At 42.9% G+C, this 21,954-nt stretch overlaps 1 long non-coding RNA gene across 3 annotated transcripts in view; it reads left to right on the top strand.

Moving 5' to 3' along the window:
• Positions 1-21,954, top strand: part of Gm41055 — a 28,801-nt gene extending 6,847 nt beyond the window's left edge. Inside the window, exons 2-6 of one of the 3 annotated variants that reach the window (XR_003950674.1) lie at positions 2,792-2,907; positions 9,619-10,436; positions 13,306-13,392; positions 15,897-17,186; positions 18,461-18,862. This is a non-coding gene — a long non-coding RNA (predicted gene, 41055). Of the gene's footprint in view, positions 1-2,791; positions 2,908-6,206; positions 6,432-9,618; positions 10,437-13,305; positions 13,393-15,896 lie in introns of those variants that run through there. The other 2 variants (XR_003950673.1, XR_003950675.1) reach the window with 2 other exon arrangements.

Below are 21,954 nucleotides of genomic sequence, written 5' to 3'. Positions count from 1 at the left end.
TCTGCTAACCCCTTTTATACTTCAGGAAACTAAATCCACATATGGTTCTATAAATTATTCATGTGTATATCCAATGCATATGTAATTTGTCCATATACGTTAATCTGTAATATGTCCCTCACACCTCCCCACATACACATACAATAGAATGAAGACTTACCAGACTGGCCAAGCTTCCATGTAAACTCTCAGTATGACAGAGACCAATTTATTGTAGATCTCTGCAGTTCTGAGATGCTTCACAGGGCAGTGATTCAGAGTCTAGACTATGAACCCAAACTGCCTGGTTTGAACTGCTACTTACTGGGACGATGGAGCTACTTTGAGAATATACTCTAGAGACAACCGGAGGCCATCACCGTGTCTGTGTCAGGGCCTTGGTTCTTTCTGCTCCATAGCTAATCACGGCAAAAAGTGGTCGAGCTAGCATGCTTGTAGACATGAAAATCCTCCAATAGCCAATTATGTCCTTTGTTTTGTTAAGCCTTCCTTAGGCTACGTGGTCTAGAGTACTCCACCCAACATACCTCCCCTGTCACTTGCATTTGGGGTCACACTTGAACTGTCAAGTGATAACCCACCCAGTCTTTCCCAGATCCTTCCCCATCTCACAAAACTCCTACATGTGTATTCCTCTCTTGGCATGTCCTCGGGTAACAAAATCGAGACACCAGTTTTGGTGCCCAGGGCATTCATAGTCCCTGGCATAAGATAGAAGCTTATGTTGACCTGGGACAATGTCCCAGTGGAGGTAAATACCATAGTAGGTGTAAGAATACAAGGGCTCAGAAAACAGAGTGGGGTTGATGCCTAAAAGACAGCAAGATTGGCTGGATACCCGTGTTGGAGTCCTTAAGAAGGAAAACGTGGGAAGCACTGTGCTAACTTATAAAGAGGCCTTCAGCACAGAGCAGATCCAGCTGAACTGGGGCCGAAGAGCTCATTGCTAAGAGGCACAGCACTCCACTTACATTTGGGCTTTGAACATGTAGGCAAGTCTGTTACAATGAAGGCAGAGAAAGGTAGGATCCTGAACATAAATAAGATGAGGTCATCTCGTCGGTACCCATAGACTCCCTCTGATTTAACTGGCATGCCTGGTGCGATAGAAAAACTCTCTTGCCTACCTCCTCCCTGAACTGCCCTTCACTTCCATTCCTGGCTGCCAAGCCAATCACTAGGATTAAATCCCAGCACACACCAACTAAGACAAGTGACATGTTCTGGCAGAAACCAGGAGCGTACACCTGGGACTAGATATTAACAGTACTTGATTCTGTGGATTGAAAGCTATTATGATAGAGCCAAATGACAAACTGAAACTGCCTCTTGTTCCAAGACAGATCAGACACGAAAGTGTATGTTAGGAGAAGACAAAGATTTGTGCCCCAATTTAAGACCTAAAGGACAGAGGGGAGATATTCCTGTCTGGAGGCATCAATTTGCCAGGCTGGTCTCTAAAATTGGATGGGTCTTGGAGAATGACTATGGGCCATCACTGACTTGACCAAACAGTAACTGAGATCTGAGCCTCTACCACAAATACACAGCATACAACCATTGATTTGGCAAGTGCATTTATTCTCTTCCACTTGGAAAAGAAACACCTTCACAAAATACAGGCAATAATAGTAATTTGGAATGAGTTTTGCCTCAAGGCTGTTAACGCCTCCACCCTCAATCATAATAAGAATGGATTAATCTGAATCATTTAAGTGTTCGTTAGATCAATGGCCTGATCCTCTTTATCGACCACATTGTACTGTTTGGATACAATGAACAAAGGACAGCCACTATGCTGAATACCATTGTAAGACGTGGGTGCTCCTGATGGAGAGGGGTAAACGCTATAAAGATTAAAAATTCTCCAATTTTTTTTAATGTTCCTGCATGTGTGTGCGTGCATGTAGAGGTCAAGTGTCCCCCTCAGGAATGCCATCCACCTCCTTTGAGATAGGGTGAACCCCTGGGGTCCTCTCTGTCTCCCCAGCACTTAGATTACAAGTACCTCCCACCGTGCCTGCATTTTTTTTAATTAGGTATTTTCCTCATTTACATTTCCAATGCTATCCCAAAAGTCCCCCATACCCTCCTCCCCACTCCCCTGCCCACCCACTCCCACTTTTTGGCCCTGGTGTTCCCCTGTACTGGGGCATATAAAGTTTGCAAGTCCAATGGGCCTCTCTTTCCAGTGATGGCCGACTAAGCCGTCTTTTGATACATATGCAGCTAGAGATAAGAGCTCCGGGGTACTGGTTAGTTCATATTATTGTTCCACCTATAGGGTTGCAGATCCCTTTAGCTCCTTGGGTACTTTCTCTAGCTCCTCCATTGGGGGCCCTGAGATCCATCCAATAGCTGACTGTAAGCATCCACTTCTGTGTTTGCTAGGCCCCGGCCTAGTCTCACAAAAGACAGCTATATTAGGGTCCTTTCAGCAAAATCTTGCTAGTGTATGCAATGGTGTCAGCGTTTGGAGGCTGATTATGGGATGGATCGCCCCTCAACAGAGGAATGGATACAAAAAAATGTGGTACATTTATACAATGAAGTACTACTCAGCTATTAAAAAGAATGAATTTATGAAATTCCTAGGCAAATGGTTGGACCTGGAGGGCATTATCCTGAGTGAGGCAACCCAATCACAAAAGAACTCACACAATATGTACTCACTGATAAGTGGATATTAGCCCAGAAACTTAGAATACCCAAGAAATAAGTTACAATTTGCAAAACACATGAAACTCAAGAAGAACGAAGACCAAAGTGTGGATTCTTTGCCCCTTCTTAGAATTGGGAACAAAACACCCATGGAAGGAGTTACAGAGACAAAGTTTGGAGCTGAGACAAAAGGATGGACCATCTAGAGACTGCCATATCCAAAGAAATTAAAGATCTCAGAAGATGGTAAGATCTCCCATGCCTGCATTTGTATGCCTGTTCTGGGAACTGAACTCAGGTCCTCATGTTGTATTGCCTATTGCCCAAGCCTTCCTACTTGAGACAGGCTTTTAAAGGTCCTGCACACACAGTGTTAGTAGTGGGGAAAGGTGCCATGGAGAGGTTATAGAGATTCCAGTGGAAGAATCATAGCTGAAGCTTTTCCAATTCAGGAGCAGGTGATGCCACAGAGACCTGAAGGCCCAGTGAGGTAGCTGTTCTCATGGCACTGAACCCAGTAGAGACCCAGAACAGAGGACGTGAAAATGTGTCCTTCCTAGCCCCTTCAAGCATTCCAGAAGTATTTATTAGTCCACATTCTGTGAAAAGAAAACATTCTTCCTTTCTTCTGTCTCTGTCTTTTCATTTATAACACAATGCACTCACAGTGTTTACTCGACAAATTAAAACCCACTATGATTATTTATTTTGATGTTCTGAATATCCCTGGTTGGACCAATAGAAGCCCCAAGTGCCTGTATCCTTTTCTTATGTCATCACTCATTGGGCCCTGTCTTAGTCAGGGTTTCTATTCCTGCACAAACATCATGACCAAGAAGCAAATTGGGGAGGAAAGGGTTTATTCAGCTTACATTTCCACATTGCTGTTCATCACTGAAAGAAGTCAGGACTGGAACTCAAGCAGGTCAGGGGTCAGGAGCTGATGCAGAGGCCATGGAGGGATGTTCTTTACTGGCTTGCTATGCTTGATCAAACTTCTCTTCATAAGACTTAACCAGAGAACAAAGTCTCTGCTGGGCTGTTTTGAAACTTCCTTTGTCAATTCATTTAATTTGAGTCCCTTCACCTTAGCCTCAGGCAGACTTTTCAGACAAGGGCAAAAAGTAGCCACATTCTTCACCAAAATACCACAAAAACAGTCTTTATGTCACATTCTGAAATTCTTCTCCTTTGAAATCTCTTGGGCCAGGTCAAAACAGTTCAAATCACTCCCAGCAACAAAGTCTTCCATATTCCTACTAGGATGACCCATTAAGCACCATTTAAAGCATTCCACTGCTTTCCAAATCCAAAGTTCCAAAATCCACATTCTTTCAAATAAAAGCATGGTCAGGCCTATCACAGCAATACCCCACTCCCAGTACCAACTTGTCTTAGTTAGGGTTTTACTGCTGTGAACAGACACCATGACCAAGGCAAGTCTTATAAAAACATTTAATTGGGGCTGGCTTACAGGTTTAGAGATTTAGTCCATTATTTTCAAGGTGGGAGAATGGCAGTATCCAGGCAGGCATGGCGCAGGCAGAGCTCTATGTCTTCATCCAAAGGCTGCTAGTGGAAGACTGACTTCCAGGCAACTGGAGTGAGAGTCTAAAGCCCACACCCACAGTGGCACACCCTACTCCAACCAGGTCACACCTATTCCAACAAGGCCACACCTCCAAATGATGCCACTCCCTGGTCCAAGAATATACAAACCATCACAGGCCCTTTATTAATTTTTGATACAAGAAGATGCCCCAGGCTCATCTGCATTCTCAGCTCCAATCCTAGGATTAGCTAGGTTTCTGAGGAGCCCTGCTTATTTTCCATGGCAAATGGTATTCCATATCTAAAACCTCAATGCCGGGTTTGTTCAAGCTACTGGCATGTCACTTCTTGTCTGGCATGTCACTTCTTGTCGTTCTCAGCAGACAGTTACACTCCTATCTCTAGCTACTTCAACGTATTAAAAAAAAAAAAAAAAACCACAAGTTTGGGTCAGTTATGATAATACAAGCCTTTATTCCAGCACTCGGGAAACAGAGAGGCAGATCTCTGTAAGTTCAAAGCCAGCCTGGTCTACATAGTGAATTCCAGACTAGCCAAGAGTGCATGGTGAGATCCTGCCTCAGAAAAGCAAAACAACCCAAAAGGGTATTCTGATCCCCTCAGGACCATATCAGGAGTGTGTTCTAGGGGCTGGGGAGACGGCTCAGCGGTTAAGAGAACTGACTGCTCTTCCAGAGGTCCTGAGTTCAGTTTCCAGCAACCACATGGTGGCTCACAACCACCTGTAATGGGATCTGATGCCCTCTTCTGGTGTGTCTTGAAGACAGCAACAGCGTACTCATATACATAAAATAAATTAATTAATCTTAAAATTTAAAAAAAAAAAGGAGTGCATTCTAGTTTTCCCTTCTGCCATATTTCAAACTCACTCAACAGACAGAAACCTGATTGGCATTAGCTTCCATATTCATTCACTCCAGGGTACAGCATACAGAAAGTAATTTCAGAATTACTCTCTGATATTATCATGTCAAAAACAAAAAACAAAACAAACAAACAAACAAAAAAACCCTTTACTGGAGTTTTAGGTGATCTGCCCCTTCTCAGTTATCATTCGGCTTTGGTCACTGAAGTGCCAACTGTGGAGCAAACTTAATAAGTCAAGCGTGGGCCCCATGTAGCCATGTGTAGCCCATGAGCAGGAGATCCAACACTCTAGGCCGTCTACGTTACTAGATTTAACTGGTTAGATGGTCTGACACAAAACTGTTTATGTTGGACAGTAGTAACTGATCGCAGCTTTGTCGTGTGAGTCTTAGTGCTTGTAATCATGTCACTAGGAATTGCCACCTCAGCTGAAAGAAAGGGCAGGCTTCCCCCGTGGTGGTGTTTAATCCGTATAGAAGCAGACCATAATAGATTGCTTTTAAGTCGTTTCTATCCAGGTAAAGTACATGAAGCTTGGTTCTCAGTTGTGTCTTTTTATATCTTGCATTATGACCACGTCCTTAGCACACACACACACACACACACACATATCAGGTTTTATAAGACTTTTGTTCAAATGCTTCCGAACAAATATTTAGGAAATCATTCAAAGGAAAAGGCACTGTCAAAGGCAGTGCTCCCAAAGTGGAAGGCTGGTGCTCTCAACACAAAAACAATGGAGTTTTTAGGAGGTGGACTGTTGGAGTTGGAACAGAAATTCAGAGATTAGGGTTGTGTGTGATGGGCAGTCCGTCTCAAGCTTCCAGAGGACAGTCGTTTGTGCCTTCATGAGGGTTTCTTCTCATCTGGGGTACTTCATTGTAACTTGCTAAATACCATTAAGCAACTTAAACTTACTGCAGTGGTTTGAATGAGAATACCCCCATAGGCCCCATATACTGGAATCCTTGATCAGCACTTGGTGAAACTACTTGGGAAGGTTAGGAGGTGTGGCCTTTTGGAGTAGGTGTGTGAAGGGGCTGACTTTCAGACCTCAAAAGCCTCCCCACCATCCCTGATGTTCTTATTCTGCTTCCTGCTTTCAGATCAAGATGTGAGCTCTCAGATGATGCTCCTGTCAACATGTCTTCCGTCCACCATCATGGACTCTGACCTTCTGATACTATAAGCCCAATTAAGTGCTGCCTTTTAAATGCCTTGCTTATGGTGTTTTGCCGCAGTGTGGTATTTTAAATATGATCGGCCCATGGGGAGTGGCACTATTAGAAGGTGTCACTGTGGGGGTGGCCTTTGAGGTCCTGTCTTAGTCAGGGTTTCTATTCCTGCACAAACATCATGACCAAGAAGCAAGTTGGGGAGGAAAGGGTTTATTCGGCTTACACTTCCATGCTGCTGTTCATCACCAAAGAAGTTAGGACTGGAACTCAAGCAGGTCAGAAAGCAGGAGCTGATGCAGAGGCCATGGAGGGATGTTCTTTACTGGCTTGCCTCCCCTGGCTTGCTCAGCCTGCTCTCTTATAGAACCAAGACTACCAGCCCAGAGATGGCACCACCCACAAGGGGCCTTTCCCCCTTGATCACTAATTGAGAAAATGCCTTACAGTTGGATCTCATGGAGGCATTTCCTCAACTGAAGCTCCTTTCTCTGTGATAACTCCAGCTGTGTCAAGTTGACACAAAACTAGCCAGTACAATTGACCCCTTGTCAACTTGACACACAAACACATCACTAGTAAGCCTCAACCCTCACATTCTTATTCATCCCCAAGGTCTAAATAACTTTAAATGTCCCACATTCTTTACATATTCTTAAAATTTCAATCTCTTTAAAATATCCATCTCTTTTAAAATTCAAAGTCTTTTTACAATTAAAAGTCTCTTAACTGTGGGCTCCACTAAAACAGTACTGTGGGCTCCACTAAAACAGTTTCTTCCTTCAAGAGGGAAAATATCAGGTCATAGTCACAATCAAAAGCAAAAGTCAATCTCCAACCGTCCAATGTCTGGGATCCAACTCACGATCTTCTGGGCTCCTCCAAGGGCTTGGGTCACTTCTCCAGCCAGGCCCTTTGTAGCACACGCATCATCCTCTAGGCTCCAGATGACTGTACCCCACTGCTGCTGCTGCTCTTGGTGGTCATCTCATGGTACTGGCATCTCCAAAACACTGCATGACCCCTTCAGTCCTGGGCCTTCAATTGCAACTGAGGCTGCACCTTCACCAATGGCCTTCCATGGCCTCTCACAGTGCCGAGCCTCAGCTGCTTTGCATGACCCCTTCATGCCTTCAAAACCAGTACCACCTGGGTGACCCTTACATATTACCAAGTCCCACTGCAGCAGGAGTACAATCTTGGCCATCTCTGGAACACAGCCTCTTTATGCTTTCAGAAAACACTTCCCAGAAGATGTCACCTCAATGATGCTGGTATCTTCTTAATCACCACTAATTTCTTAGCTCCAGCTAACCAGCATCAATAGTCCCAGTAATGCAACGTTTTTGCTTTGGTAGTTCTGGTATCTTGTTAATCACAGCTGATTCTTCAGCCCCAGCTAACCAGAACTACAGAATCTTCACAATCAAAACAGCAATGGCCCTGAAAAGAGTCTTTAATTTTCCCTCTGAAATTTCACAAACCAGACCTCCATCTTCTGCAGTGTTCTCAACATTATCTTCTAAGCTCCTACACAACATCCAACAGAGCTCTTAACAACAGATGGATCTTCAAGCCCAAAGTTCCAAAGTCCTTCCACAGTCCTCCCCAAAACATGGTCATGTTGTCACAGGAATACTCCACTCTGCTGGTACCAATTTGTCTTAGTCAGGGTTTCTATTCCTGCACAAACATCATGACCAAGAAGCAAGTTGGGGAGGAAAGGGTTTATTCGGCTTACACTTCCATGCTGCTGTTCATCACCAAAGAAGTTAGGACTGGAACTCAAGCAGGTCAGGAAGCAGGAGCTGATGCAGAGGCCATGAAGGGATGTTACTTACTGGCTTGCCTCCCCTGGCTTGCTCAGCCTGCTCTCTTATAGAACCAAGACTACCAGCCCAGAGATGGTCCTACCCACAAGGGGCCTTTCCCCCTTGATCACTAATTGAGAAAATGCCTTACAGTTGGATCTCATGGAGGCATTTCCTCAACTGAAGCTCCTTTCTCTGTGATAACTCCAGCTGTGTCAAGTTGACACAAAACTAGCCAGTACAGGTCCTAAACGCAAGCTTTTCCCAGTGGGGAAGAGAGACAGCCTCCTTCTGGCTGCTTATAGGAGACAGTCTCCTCCTGGTTGCCTTTGGATCAAAATGTAGAACTCTCTACTCCTCCAGCACCGTGTCTGCCTGCACGCTGCCATGCTTCCCACCGTGATGGACTGAACCTCTGAGACTGTAAGCCAGCCCCCAATGAAATGTTTGCCTTTATAAGAGTTGCCTTGGTCATGGTCTCCCTTCACAACAATGAAAATCTAACAAAGACACACACCAATAGAAAAGTAACTACTCTGCGTGCCATCATAGCAGGAATCCGAGAACAGAACAAACATGATTGCATGCATTCATACTGATGGAGTCTTTGGGGAAGGCTTTCCTCCTGTGCTTCTGTGGTTGTTAGCATGAATGCTGGCTACCCTTCGGTAGAGTAGCTTTAGCCAAGAGTGTGAGAAGTGTAGACTGCTACTCTCACCAGCCTGAGAGCCATGCATGAGCTTGCCTGTCTTCCTTGGCATTTTACCCTCTCTGTTCACCATTTTCTCTTCACTAAAATCAGATTTAGTGTTGTGTCCTCACAGTGCTTGGCCTATTTTCTGTGAACTTGTATAACCAAGAAGATGTTAGGGAGATAAAGGAAAATCACTTTTAATCTTTGAAAAGCACACTGACCTAATTTATAAGACCACATGCGGGCTACTGCTGTACAGATGGGCCTGGTTTGATACTATCTCACCTAAATGGCCTTCAATTAATCTATCTGTAGTTATATAACTAGTCAAAATTATAGATTTGTGATTAGCTAGTACACCTGTCTGTTGACTTCCAGATCATTTCTATGAAAGCCTTCAGCATCGGTTTTACATTGATGGGCTTGCTCCTAGTGTTAAGACCGTCTAGCTGGAGTTTCTTTAACAGAGGTTAATTTTTAAGCCAAATGTTATTACATGTCTAGGTAGGCAGCTTAAGGACAGCCTCCAGTCATATCCACTTCCTACCATCTCTGCTCTTTCTTTATCCCTTTATCTGCCTTCCCTCCTTACCCAACCTCACCATTTTTTTTTAGCTCTTTCTTACTTTTTAGTACAAAAATAAATGTATTCCAGTCTCATCTTCTGCTTCCTCAGCTCCGATCCTAGAATCAGCTGTTTTTCTAGGGGTCCTGTTTATTTCTGGTCGAGAATGGTATTTACGGACCAAGGTCTGAGCCGGGGGGGGGGGGGGGAAGGGTACATCCCACTCTGGATCCTTCCCACTCCTCTGGCTTCCACCTCGCTCTCCTTTTTTAGCCTCTCACAGAAGCCAGTTGTCATCCTCTGAACTGCTCTAATGAAAAGCAAGGACCAAAGGATGGCTGAGGGCCAACAGCCACGGAGAAAATCAATCCTGTCATTGCGAGTGGGTCTGGACGCACCCTCTTCTTTCCAGTGGAGCCAGAGGTGGCACCAGCTTGGGCTAAGCCTTTGAATGTGGACTTGCAAGGACTCAGCCAAGTTGTGTCTAGATTACCGGCCAAAAGACACCTGTAAGAGTTAAGTTGGGTGTTGGTAGTTGCTCACTTTTGGAGTAATTTATTACTAATTCATAGATAACCAATAAAGAGTCTTTTATCGTTTTGTTTTGTTTTTTTTAAGTCCCAAAAGACCTTCCTATTTCCCATTTCCTTATTATAGCTCTAACTAGCATTTCCAAGTAAAACAGGAGTTGTGAGACCCTGGCTACACATTAGACCATCTGAGAAGTACCTTCACTTCACAAATTCAATTCAATTCAATTGGTCTAGGGTAGAACTCCTGTCTCAGTCACTCTCAAAGTCTTCCATGGATTTCTAGTAGGTACATAAAGAATCACAGATGGATCACACTTATTTACTTATTTATTTGACACTTTCTGAATGCTGCATTTGAAAGTGACAATAGAGAATACAATATGATACTCACCTACCTTCTAGGGAAAGAGACCACCAGGCAAAACAGATTTTAATTACAATAATGACAAACGTTCCAATAGAGTTGCAAGATAATGGAAAGAAGATGGAATGCCCTAAGTCAAGCTTGTTAAAATCAGAACAGGCGTCATCTAGAAAAATGTGGGGCCCAGATTCAAGGTAAGTATAAAACCAGTGAGTGGTTTTGAATGAACATAGCAAAGGAGTAGGGAGAGCTAAGGTGTCCAGTTGTCAAATGAGCAAGGAGATGGCATATGATTATTTGAATAAAAAGGGAGGACCCTTTAGGAGTAGGGGGCTGCTGACAGAACACTTGTGTTTTAGTGATGTGTAGTCAGCTTTAATAAGTCTGGGGAGATCTTTCTTCCTTCTCCTCCTCCTTCTCCTCTTCTTCTTCTCCTTCTTCTTCTCCTTCTTCTTCTCCTTCTTCTTCTTCTCCTTCTTCTTCTTCTCCTTCTTCTTCTCCTTCTTCTTCTTCTCCTTCTTCTTCTTCTTCTTCTTCTCCGTCTTCTTCTCCGTCTTCTTCTCCGTCTTCTTCTTCTTCTTCTTCTTCTTCTTCTTCTTCTTCTTCTTCTTCTTCTTCTTCTTCTTCTTCTTCTTCTTCTTCTCCTTCTCCTTCTCCTTCTCCTTCTCCTTCTCCTTCTCCTTCTCCTTCTCCTTCTCCTTCTCCTTCTCCTTCTCCTTCTCCTTCTCCTTCTTCTCCTCCTCCTCCTCCTCCTCCTCCTCCTCCTCCTCCTCCTCCTTCTTTTTTCTTTTCTTTTTTGAGACAAAGGTTAGGTATCCCAGGCTGCCCTTGAGTTTTCTGTCTTCTTGGTTTGCCTCCGAAAGCTGGGGTTACACAGTAGGGCGCCATGGTGCTTTGCTCAGGAGACCTTGAGAGTTAGCTGTGTTGACTCTGAGAGCACGCGTTATTTCAGGACAACCACAGACTCCATTCTCACCCTCTGGCTGTGGCTTATTCAGTTCTTTCTTTTTAGGCACCTTTGCCCCAAGCTAAAGTGTTTCTTTCTCCAGCAATCAGTAGAATATGAGCTGACATCATCAGACTTTTTTACCTGTATTTTATTTTATTTTTGAGGATTTTATACATGAGCTCTGTATTTACATCTTCCCCCCCCCAATTTTCCTGTTTCCTTAACTCCTTCTAAAATTCATGACCTCTTCTTAATTATTATCATTACATATGAATGCATATGTACATATGCATATATGTTATATAAATATAACAATAATATTATACACACCCACAGACTGGTGAGTTCATTTAGTGTTCTCCTATGTTTAGGGCTGACCGATTGGCATTCTGGTTTGGAGCCTAGCCTTTAAGGGCTGAGTCATCTCTTCAGCCCAGGGCTGGCCACATAGGGTTAGATAACCAATGGGGGAGGGGGGCTCCTCCCTGGAAGAGACTGATTCGCCCTCTCTTAATAGCCATTAGTTGCCTGTAGCTCTTCATCTCCAGGTAGGGACTTGTGAGTGATAGCATTCATGTTCCTCGTTAACAATTTGGTCTTTGTTTTCTTTTCAAAGAGCAGTACTGCCCAAGACGTTTCTGCCCAGAGTGTCAGGGCGAGCGTACACGTTTTTACTGTGGATCCATGACACAGATGGATGCCAACTTTCCAGCTGCAATCTGCTCACCTGTTGGGCAGGGCTCTTCATTTTTTATTAAGTGGTGAAGAACACATAGTATTCCCACTGCCTAATCTGGATGCTTTGAGCTTTTCAATCTGTTTTTCCTTCTCCTTTATTCTGGATAGCTGCTGTGTCCCCACAAGAGGAGGGACCGTCATAGAGAAACACAGCTGAACTTTACTGTGGCCAAAAGAAAAAGAAAAAAAAAAAAAAAAAACAATTACAAGGTCTGGTCTGGACATCGAGCCTGAGGCTGGTGTTTAAAAAAAAAAAAAAAAAAAAAAAAAAAAAAAAAAAGCTTATGTCTGCATAACTTAACTTGTATCTCTTCAGTAAATCAAACCTGCAATTCCACTTGACTGCATCTAAGTCACTTAGATGTCTGCCAACAAGAACATTAATGAACTCAGTATCTCACGCAGGTTTGTTCATGTAGAGCACACGATTGCTTAGCCTTCCTTCCAGCTGCTGCCTGGGCTCCATCTGAAGGAGGTAGAAAAATGGGACCAGGATATTGTATGTTGTGGTCTTCAGTTCCTCTGTCTGGTTTTAAGGTGGCATAGCTTTGAAAAGTAGTAATTCTTGTCCTGAAAAAACATTATGAAGCGTGGCTGCCTCCGACTTTTCTACCTTTATATAAGTGCCCATGGCACCTAACTGATTATGTTGTACTCCTGCTTTTTTGTGTCTCAGTTTACCTTGGTGGATTTATAGTTAGGGGATTATTCCAGAACACATTGTTCCTCCTTAGATGTCTCCAAATGGCATGAGACCATTAAGAGAAAGGTGCTAAAGTTGATCTGAATTTGTTGAAAATGTAATAGACTTTTAAAGAGATCACTTGTTCCCAGACTTTTCTGCAGGTGGAGTCTAATGAAGGTCTATAAAATTCTAAGTCCCAGGCTATGTGCCAGACCAATTAACTCACACTTCTAAGGATGGGCTTCAGGCATCAGTAGTAGTTACACTCCACAGGTCATCCCCATGTGTAGACATGTTTGGAAACCATGATCTGGACAAGGCTGTCGGCAACATGGCTGTGGTTCATTCTCTCCTCCCCAGCCCTGCCGTTGGTGGTATGTTTTTTGACTTTTTAGCATCTTTCATATCTCCATCCACAGAGAACTCTGAGCATGTAAGCCTAAGCAGGAACACTGGGCCAGACATAAATGAAAGGTGACAAGCATTGAGGGGGCAAAGACCCAGATGTGGATGTAAAAGAGATGCTTGTACTTCCTGCTGGGTTGAGGCTAATTTTTAAGCATGTTACAGATAACCAAGTTTCTTTTTCCCTCTTGCAGTTTCAGACACCAAAGACTTCTCAGGTTGTGAATTCTGTATAATGAGTCTCATGCTGTAAGCTTTAGAATTCTGACTTGGTTGTCTTTGTCAGGTACAGCCTGAAATAGGAAGTCCTAAGAGCAGGGAGTGAGGACTGTCCATTTGTCCTGCTTAACGAATCACAATCTGATGTAAAAAGGTAGGTATTGAAAAACCTTAACTTTCTGCATGTAGATAATACAGTACTTATTTATGTAAATAACTACTTAGCTGTCCAGAAACTAAAAGGAAGGTGATTTTAATTATAGCAACAAATTGTTCACTCGTAGGTAAATGTACATGTTGGAGCTCAGAGCTCTAACACTGCACAAATAATTGCATGCTGGCTTATAAAATTTTAGAACTAGCAGTTATTTTGCTAGCTGTACCTTGGGAGAGATAGACTGAAATAAAATTATAACTCAAGTTTTTGGATGATTGCAATTATCCAAATAGGTATGGCTTTGACTTAAAGAAGTTATGAACAACCTCTCTCTCTCTCTCTCTCTCTCTCTCTCTCTCTCTCTCTCTCTCTCTCTCTCTTAATTTCTGATCTATTGCTTACGTAAAACCTTCCATGCTAATATGTAAAAGTTCTTGACCTTGTGCTTAATTCATCTCTGGCTGCTAGCATTGAGAAGAGAAAACCAAAGACACACAGCTATAATCTAATCATTCATAATATCTCTTAGGAAAAAAACATTCAGGAAACAATTCTTGTTGGGAAATGCATGTATGTATGTTTGTATGTATGTATGTGTATGTGTATATAATATAATATAATATAATATAATATAATATAATATAATATAACTGATATATATATATACTATATATAATTGTTTGGGGTGTATTCATACAATGAAATGAGTCCCACAGGATATAAGAAGTTAGCTCCCAGTTTTTGGTGGCTATAAGTCCTGACTCCTTGACTAACTCACCACGTGTTGATTGGCAGACAGCAACAGTGGGACCACCATTACATATGGGGCAGAGCAGAGAGAGAGGCCAGGCTTACTACCTAAGAGCACCTCATGGACCTCAGTGGAGGCACTGGGGAGACGGCCTGATGATTAGAAGCACTGGCTTCTCTTCCAGAGAACCGTGTTGGATTCCCAGTCCCACATGACAGCAAGCAACCATTTATAACTCTAGTTCCGGGAGATCTGAAGCCTTCTTCTGGCCCCTGCAAGCAGTGAACACACATTGCATGGACACACACACAGATCAAAACACATAAAATAAAACAGTAAATCTTTAAAAGAAACCTTCCGGGACTCCAGAGCGCTACCTGGCCAAGGCATGCAACTATGAACTTCTTTCTTGGCTTAGTCCAAGGCCTCACCTTTTAAAGAGACAGCTACCTCTAAATATCACCACGGAGACCCAGGCTACACTATATGAACCCTCACAGGGACACAAACTCTACTAAGCCTCAACAGGGTGACAATGCACATGCACCTTTTTAGAAACAAGCTTTTGTCTGAGATGTGGAAATTACAATGGTCATCATTTTTCATATAAAAATTTTAGCTGTGTCATTACTGAGGAAGGGAAGGCTAGCTGTAGTGTCTTACTAGCATGCGAGGACATAGAGTCCAAGGGCCTGTGTCTGCATTACAGCTACTCTAATACATAGTGACATTTTACTCGTCTTTTGCTAAATTCCCTTTTTAATGTACAAGTTTACATTTTGTCCTAGAGGGCACTTATGCCAATCCACAGAAAATGTCATCTCCTATCTGCCAGTTTCAAATTTCATCCCAAGGAAGAGCTGCCATTGCATGCATAAGCCAATAGCCACTAATCACCATACACTGTGACTTTGAATTGAGCCTTGGAATTTGTATGTGAATGTGAATCCTTCCGGAAATTAACTCAGTGACAAGGTTACAAGTTAGAGGTGGCATTCCCCATCTTGTCACAGAAGCAGTTATATCTGGAGAAGCCGCCTTTGGCCTGTTGTCGTTTGTTTTTTTTTTGTTTTGTTTTGTCAAACAGTGGACTATCATGTAGATTAAACAACCTAACTTCTAAGTAAGATTGTTTTATATGTATTTCCTACCTCCTGCTCCTTTTGCAGAATGCTGGCTTTATTAAAACACACCAACAGGAAACAATTGTCCTGGTTAGCTTCAGTTGTCAATTTCCTACAACGTACAGAAGAATCAGTTAGTTGGTTAAGGTTTAAGTCAGATTTACCATCATCTGGTCCTGGGTCAGTCCGTGTTACTTTGGTTTTCTTTGTCAAAGAAGGTCAGAAAACAATACAGACAGAAGCAAGAAACTGTCCCCCAAAGCAGCAAAGCACTGAAGCTTCTGGGTCACATGACATTACCTTCAAGTAATGTCATGAAGATATGTTTGTCTCGAGCACTGCTCTCAAGTTATATCAGAATCAGGAAAAAGAGAAAAAAGACGAAGAATCTTTGTATGCAAGCCTACTCTCAGCCAAAGGCCATGCATCTGCAAATGTTCAAATATTTGCTTGTAACCACAACTGTGGTGAAAAGGAAGAAAGGGGAGGGGACGAAGAAGAGCGTGACTAGCACATCAGGACCCTTGCAGTCTCTTCTAAGCCGCCGCCCTCCCCACGTGTGTACCCATTCCCTGAATGAACTCCAGGTCTCTACTTAAGTATTCCCTGTCTGCTTTTCCTTACAGTTCTGCCACATGAGTCACCACACAGACAAGTGGGGTCCCTTCGTCTGGTTTCTTCCATTCCTTGTGCGTGTTGCTGAGTTATTCATTTTCAGTACTATGTAGTATTCTGTTGTGTAAACTCATAGCCACCTGTTTCAGCCATCCTGTTGGGATGAACATTTAGCTTAGATGTGTGTCCCTACTTCATATGTCACTATGGATATTCTAAATGCACCTCCCCCCACCCCTTTCCAATGTTTTGAGACAAGGTCTTGCTATGTAGTCCATTCTGATCTTGAACTCATGAACTTCCTACTCAGCCACTCAAGTGCTGGGATTATGTCTCAAACCACCATGCCTGGCTACTGTGGGCTCTCTTCCACCAGCTCTTAGTGCTTGTAGGCTCATATTAATTAATTAATTAATTAATTCTTTAATTAATAATTAATAAGAAATTAATTCCTTAAATCAATGATAAACATACCACCATTCTTTGGGTTATTCTAAGATGGTGGATACTTTCTGGACACATTAATAGAAATTTCCATCCAGAGAATCTGGGGTCTGAGGAGATGGCTCACTTAGTAAAGGGCTTACTACACAAACATGAGGACCTGAGTTCAAATCCCAGCATCAACCTATAAAGGGAGGTGTGGTAGCATGTGTCGGTAATCCCAGTACTGGAAGGAGAGGGAGGGGCTTAAGGCAGGAAGGAGGCTTCTCAGCTAATCTAGCCAAGTCAGTGAGTGAGCTCCTGGTTCAGCAAAAGTCCCTGTTGAAAAGAAAATGGGTGAGGAACAATAAAGACATCTAACTCGGACCTTTAGCCTCTCTATGCATGTGCAAAGCAGTGCACACAGCATAGGTCCGTGGTGCCCTGGGCAACACCAAAAGACAATGCTCTGCAGAGTTCCCTTTTGTTTGGGTTTCCATGCAGTCCCATGTTCAGGGTCATTATAGACTGACCTCTCACAGGGCTCCATACTCTTCATCATGATTTCCATGCGTATAGAAATAAACACAGTTGGCAAATGCCAGAATTTGTTGTTGTTGTTGTTTTTACCATATGACTTTTACATAAATGCATGTACATACTGTTACACATTTATTTTGTGTGTGTAAATCTGTGAAAGCACACACACGGTTACTATAGCACATATGTATGGAGCTCAGAGGACAACGAACAAGTCTGCTCTTACCTTGCTTTTAGGCAGGGCATCTCTTGAGTCTGCATCTCTGTGTGCATGCCCACGAGCTTCTTGACAATCCTGTTTCTTCCTGCCATCATAGCAGAGGAGTGCCAGGATTGCGGTGAGTACCACAACATTTATGCTGGTTGGTGAGAACTCAGATGGCCAGGCATATACATCAGGGCCTTTCACCCACTGAGCCATCTCCCTCATGAAGATTCTCGGAATGTGGAGAGTAGCTCCATTCATCTACTTCTGGAGGACCCTGCAAGGATCATTCTGACTGATGGTATATAGTATCGTCCTGGCAGCTTGATTTTATTGGTCTGGGGCACACAATTAAGATTATTTTAGGGACATGAGTGAGTTAAAATGACAGAACTAGAAAAATATATAAGAAGAGTTGCTGATTACCATGGTGGGGATAAGTTATTCAGGATGGAAGTCATGATAAAGGTAGCAGATGGAGCCAGGTATGGTGTCTCATGCGTGTAACCCTAGCACTTAGGAGGCAGAGGCAGGAAGAGCAACACAGACTTGAGGCTAGTCTAATTTACATAGCAAGTTCTAGGTGAGCTATAGCAAGATGTTGTCTCAGAAAAACAAAATTATGGCAATAACAACAAAAAGGAACCCATCACCCAAGGAACCCAACACTCAAGGAACCCAACACTCAAGGAACCCAACACTCAAGGAACCCAACACTCAAGGAACCCAACACTCAAGGAACCCAACACTCAAGGAACCTACCTTCCAAGGAAGCCAACAACCAAGGAAACTACCATTCATGGAATCCAACACCCAAGGAATCCATCGCCCAAGGAAACTACCATTCAAGGAACCCTCCATCCAAACTGTCACTGCTGTACTATGTTCTAAGTTCCTGTACATATCACACCACATGTAAATGGGAACAGAAATGGTTTTTCTCTTAGAGTTAGAATTTTTTTTAATATTATGCATCTTGATATTCCAAGAAGAACCTTATATTTCAAGGCACGCTGGGTGTTCCAAGAAATAGACTTTTGAAGACAGTAAATTATGAGCTGGTTCAATATATTGGGCAAAATGTCATAGGGAGTTGGAATGTGTGTTTAAGAACCATGTAATGGGAGAGGCCACAGCTTCACCCTTGTACAATAGACAGTTGTCTGGATCTTTCTCTTTAACCATGAGACTCAACAGAGATTGCCCTTGATGAGGTGCGCAAAGTTTGGCAAATGCTTTTCTTCTGCCTGTGTTGTTTCGCTCTCAGTTTGTTGGCATGATGAATTCCACTGGTTGTTTTTTCTAATGTTAAGCCAACTCTATTTCTGTGAAAATTCCACTTGGTCATGATGTACTGTTTTGTAAAAGACTATTGTTATAATTGATGTGTGTGATGGCTATTCCTAGTTGTCAACCTGACTACATCTGGAATGAACTACAATCCAGAAATGGGGTAACTCCGGTGATCCTGATCTTAAGGCTGGAAGACTCAGGCTTCTGACTGGATTTTGATGTTTAATTTAATTCCAGGAGACTGAGGTAAGCAGATCTCTTTGTTCAAGGCCAGCCTGGGACAGAGCAAATTCCAAATCTAGGCACAGTGGTATACACCTTTAATCTGGGCCACACCTTCTGCTGGAGGCCTATATAAGGACAGTGGAAGAAGGGAAACTCACCCTTTGCCTGCTCGAATTTACTTGCCAGCATAGCTGTTGGAACCTACTTCTTCAGGATTCCAGCTTATATAGAAGACCAGCTCAAACACCTAGGCTCGTGGGACCAAGAAATTGCTAGATTCTTGGACTTCCCATCCACAGCTGCCAATTGTTGGGTTAGTTGGACTGCAGTCTATAAGTCATTCCAATAAATTCCCTTAATATAGAGAGACATTCCATAAGTCCTGTGACTCTAGAGAAACCTGACTGTTAGAATGTGGCAAGCTTTTGTTTGGCTCTTTGTTCCTGTAAAATATTGGCCTGTAAGTTGTCTTTTATCATAATGACTCTGTCTGGTTTGAGGTGTCATTCATAGTTAGCTTTGGAGTCTGACTTAGGAAGTACCTCCTTTCGTATCTCTCATGCCAGTATTCAACTTGACACCACAAAGTCTGTTTGGTTTTTACCCTTTCTGTACTCATAACCCCCTGCTCTGGCCACAAAAATCCCACCTCCCAGTACCTGTGAGTGACCCTGTTTGTAACCAGCATTCCCACTGACATTCCTTCCTCTTACCACTGTCCCCTCCCTCTTTGAGTTTTGCTTCAGTCAATGACCACACCCACTTAGATAGCTTCCTCTCACCACTCTGGGCCGGCATACGCCCAGGGCCAGACTGTCCCATTGCTTAGACATCCTCTTCACCTTCCTTTTCCAACCATTTATGAAACTCTTTCTGCCAGCCAAACCTGTTTTGCTCAACTTAAGCTCCAGGTTACCTACATATAATTGGCAAATGATAAATACCTAATCGATAAGTACTTTTTAAAACCTATATTTTAAAATAGAGATCTGTTATGTTGACACTTGGGTGAAGATGGCATCAGAATAGTTTGAGTTTGCATTGCTGTTAACTTGATGACCAGCCATAGACAAATTAGCTTTTTAAAGTTTTATGTGAAATGGGATGATGACACAAATGATGGCACAAGCTTATGACCGTGTCCCTTTGCCATTCTAAAGACTTGACATCTATTAAGTCATGTGATCTGGAAAACAGTCTTTCTAACTTCATGCTAGGACTCCCTTTAGCCTACAGAAGAGAAAGCTGTTAGCTGAGGTAGGCGCTTTTGTGCATTCTGTTTCATAGATGGGGACACAAAGACTCCAAGGTCATACAGCTGGGATCCAAGCACTGTCACCCTGGGAAGCATACTGCCTGGCACCCACGCAATGTCCTTGTATAGTACTTGTTTCACAGTGGTCCCTGGCAAGAAATAACCGTGTTAACATGAAACATGATGATAGTTCATGGTCGTGACACTGCACAGTCAGGCTGAGGAGGGTTATCTGCTCTGAGCCCGACTGTGAGCAGGTAGCAATATTTCTTACTACCTGGAGTTTAAAGTCCTCTCTGTTGTAATAGGTGAAGTGAGCTGAGCGCTTTATGTAGAAAGAAGACAGAGTTAGAAACAGATTACACATTTCAAACTAAAGTAGAAAAACAAGAAAAGATACTTCCAGTTGATAGAGATTGAGGAAGTGACCAATGAGACACGGGAGATAACAGGATAAATAATGGGTCTCCGAAGGAGCTGGAGAAAATAGCCCAGTGGCTGTGATGGAAAAAGCCCAAAGCTTGAGAGACATAGGATTTAAAAGCAGCTAAAAAGTCCACAGACCCATTAATGTGAGAAGTGTATACAGCTGGCACATGATAGATGCTCAACATATTCTTGTTGAGTCTCTGACAGTCCTTTAAAAAAATGTGTTTCCAGTTAGAAGTGCAAGCCTAATGGAAAAAGAAAACTAATGTCTGAAAATGATGGAGGCTGGGAAGAACAGAGGTACTGATGCGGGGCTGGAAAGAGCAGAAGCCCAAATGGGCGGCGTGCAAAGATGAAGGGAAACTCAATTTACATTGCAAAATCCCCGAAGACTCTGGAAAGTGAGGGTGAAGATGAGGTTAAGGTTTCTTTGACAGTGTGTTAATGAAGCAATTATTCTTTTAGCCCTTTTCCTGCTTCGAGTGCAGCAACAACTCTGACCCTCTCTGCATGCAGACTGTTGCCTATCAAACCAGCATGCTCCTGGCAGAAAATAGAAATCTGATCTAGGGAAGAAAAGGAGTACCCCAACATCAGCAACCCCCTCAGGGGATAGCCTAAGGTCTCCACTTCGGGAATCCCCAAGTGATGGACGCAGCTAGATTTCGGGACATGGGGGACAGGGGTGGCTTTAGTCAATGAAGTACAACCTTGGGGTTTTAAATCAGCTCTCTGATGGACAATTTGGGGGTTGAACAAACAACCAGGCAATGGGGGGAAAAAGGCAAGGAAACTGATCTGACTGATTCCCCAAAATCTCAAAGGAAACAGAGTCACTTAAGGGAGATGGCAACGACCATTAACACTTTCAAATACTACAAGACTTGGTGTGCGTGTGTGTGTGTGTGTGTGTGTGTGTGTGTGTGCGCGCTGCATGCACATGCGTGTGCTTTTCTTTCTTTCTTCCTTCCTTTCTTTCTTTCTTTCTTTCTTTCTTTCTTTCTTTCTTTCTTTCCTTCTTTCTTTTTAATGATGCTATCCTAAAAACAGATAGGCACTTAGCAAACACAGAAAAATTAATTAGCTTCTTTAAAAACTAAAATTATGCCTACCACCACATTCAAATGCTTTAGATAAATTGAAGGTAGACTTAAAGAGTAGAATTTAGGAAATAGTTCCGAGCACTGGTTGGTTTGTTGGTTTGTTTGTTTGTTTTTGTTTTTAAAAATAGGAAGGAAAAGATAAAAAAAAAATTGAAGACCGGTGCAAAAGATTTGATACCTGAGTAATGAGTGTTCCCTAAAAAGGAAAAAGAAAAGGGCTAGGGGAGAGAGAAGGCTAGGAAATGTAATTTAAGAAGTGATTAGATGAAGGCTCGTTACTGCAAACAGCTAATTAGGGCTGGTGAGATTCTTAGTTGCAAGCACAAGGACATGAGTTCAAGCCCCAAGACCCATGTGGGGACACACACAAATGCAGACATACTCACATACATACACACACTCACGCACACTCACACACATATACTCACAAACACACACTCACACACACTCACACCCCGTGCTATGATGGCTGTTTGTACTCTCAATGCTGGGGAGGCAGAGACCGCTGGATTCATCAGAGCTTACTAGCCAGCTGGCCTAGCTGATTAAGAGGTCCAAGGCTTCTTTCCAAAATAAAAATAAAAATTGTGAATATA

This window comes from Mus musculus, chromosome 13 (genome assembly GCF_000001635.26).
Source record: "Mus musculus strain C57BL/6J chromosome 13, GRCm38.p6 C57BL/6J".
NCBI lineage: Eukaryota > Metazoa > Chordata > Mammalia > Rodentia > Muridae > Mus > Mus musculus.
Note: the sequence above shows the minus strand (reverse complement) of the source record. Positions and strands in the feature narration are given on the sequence as shown.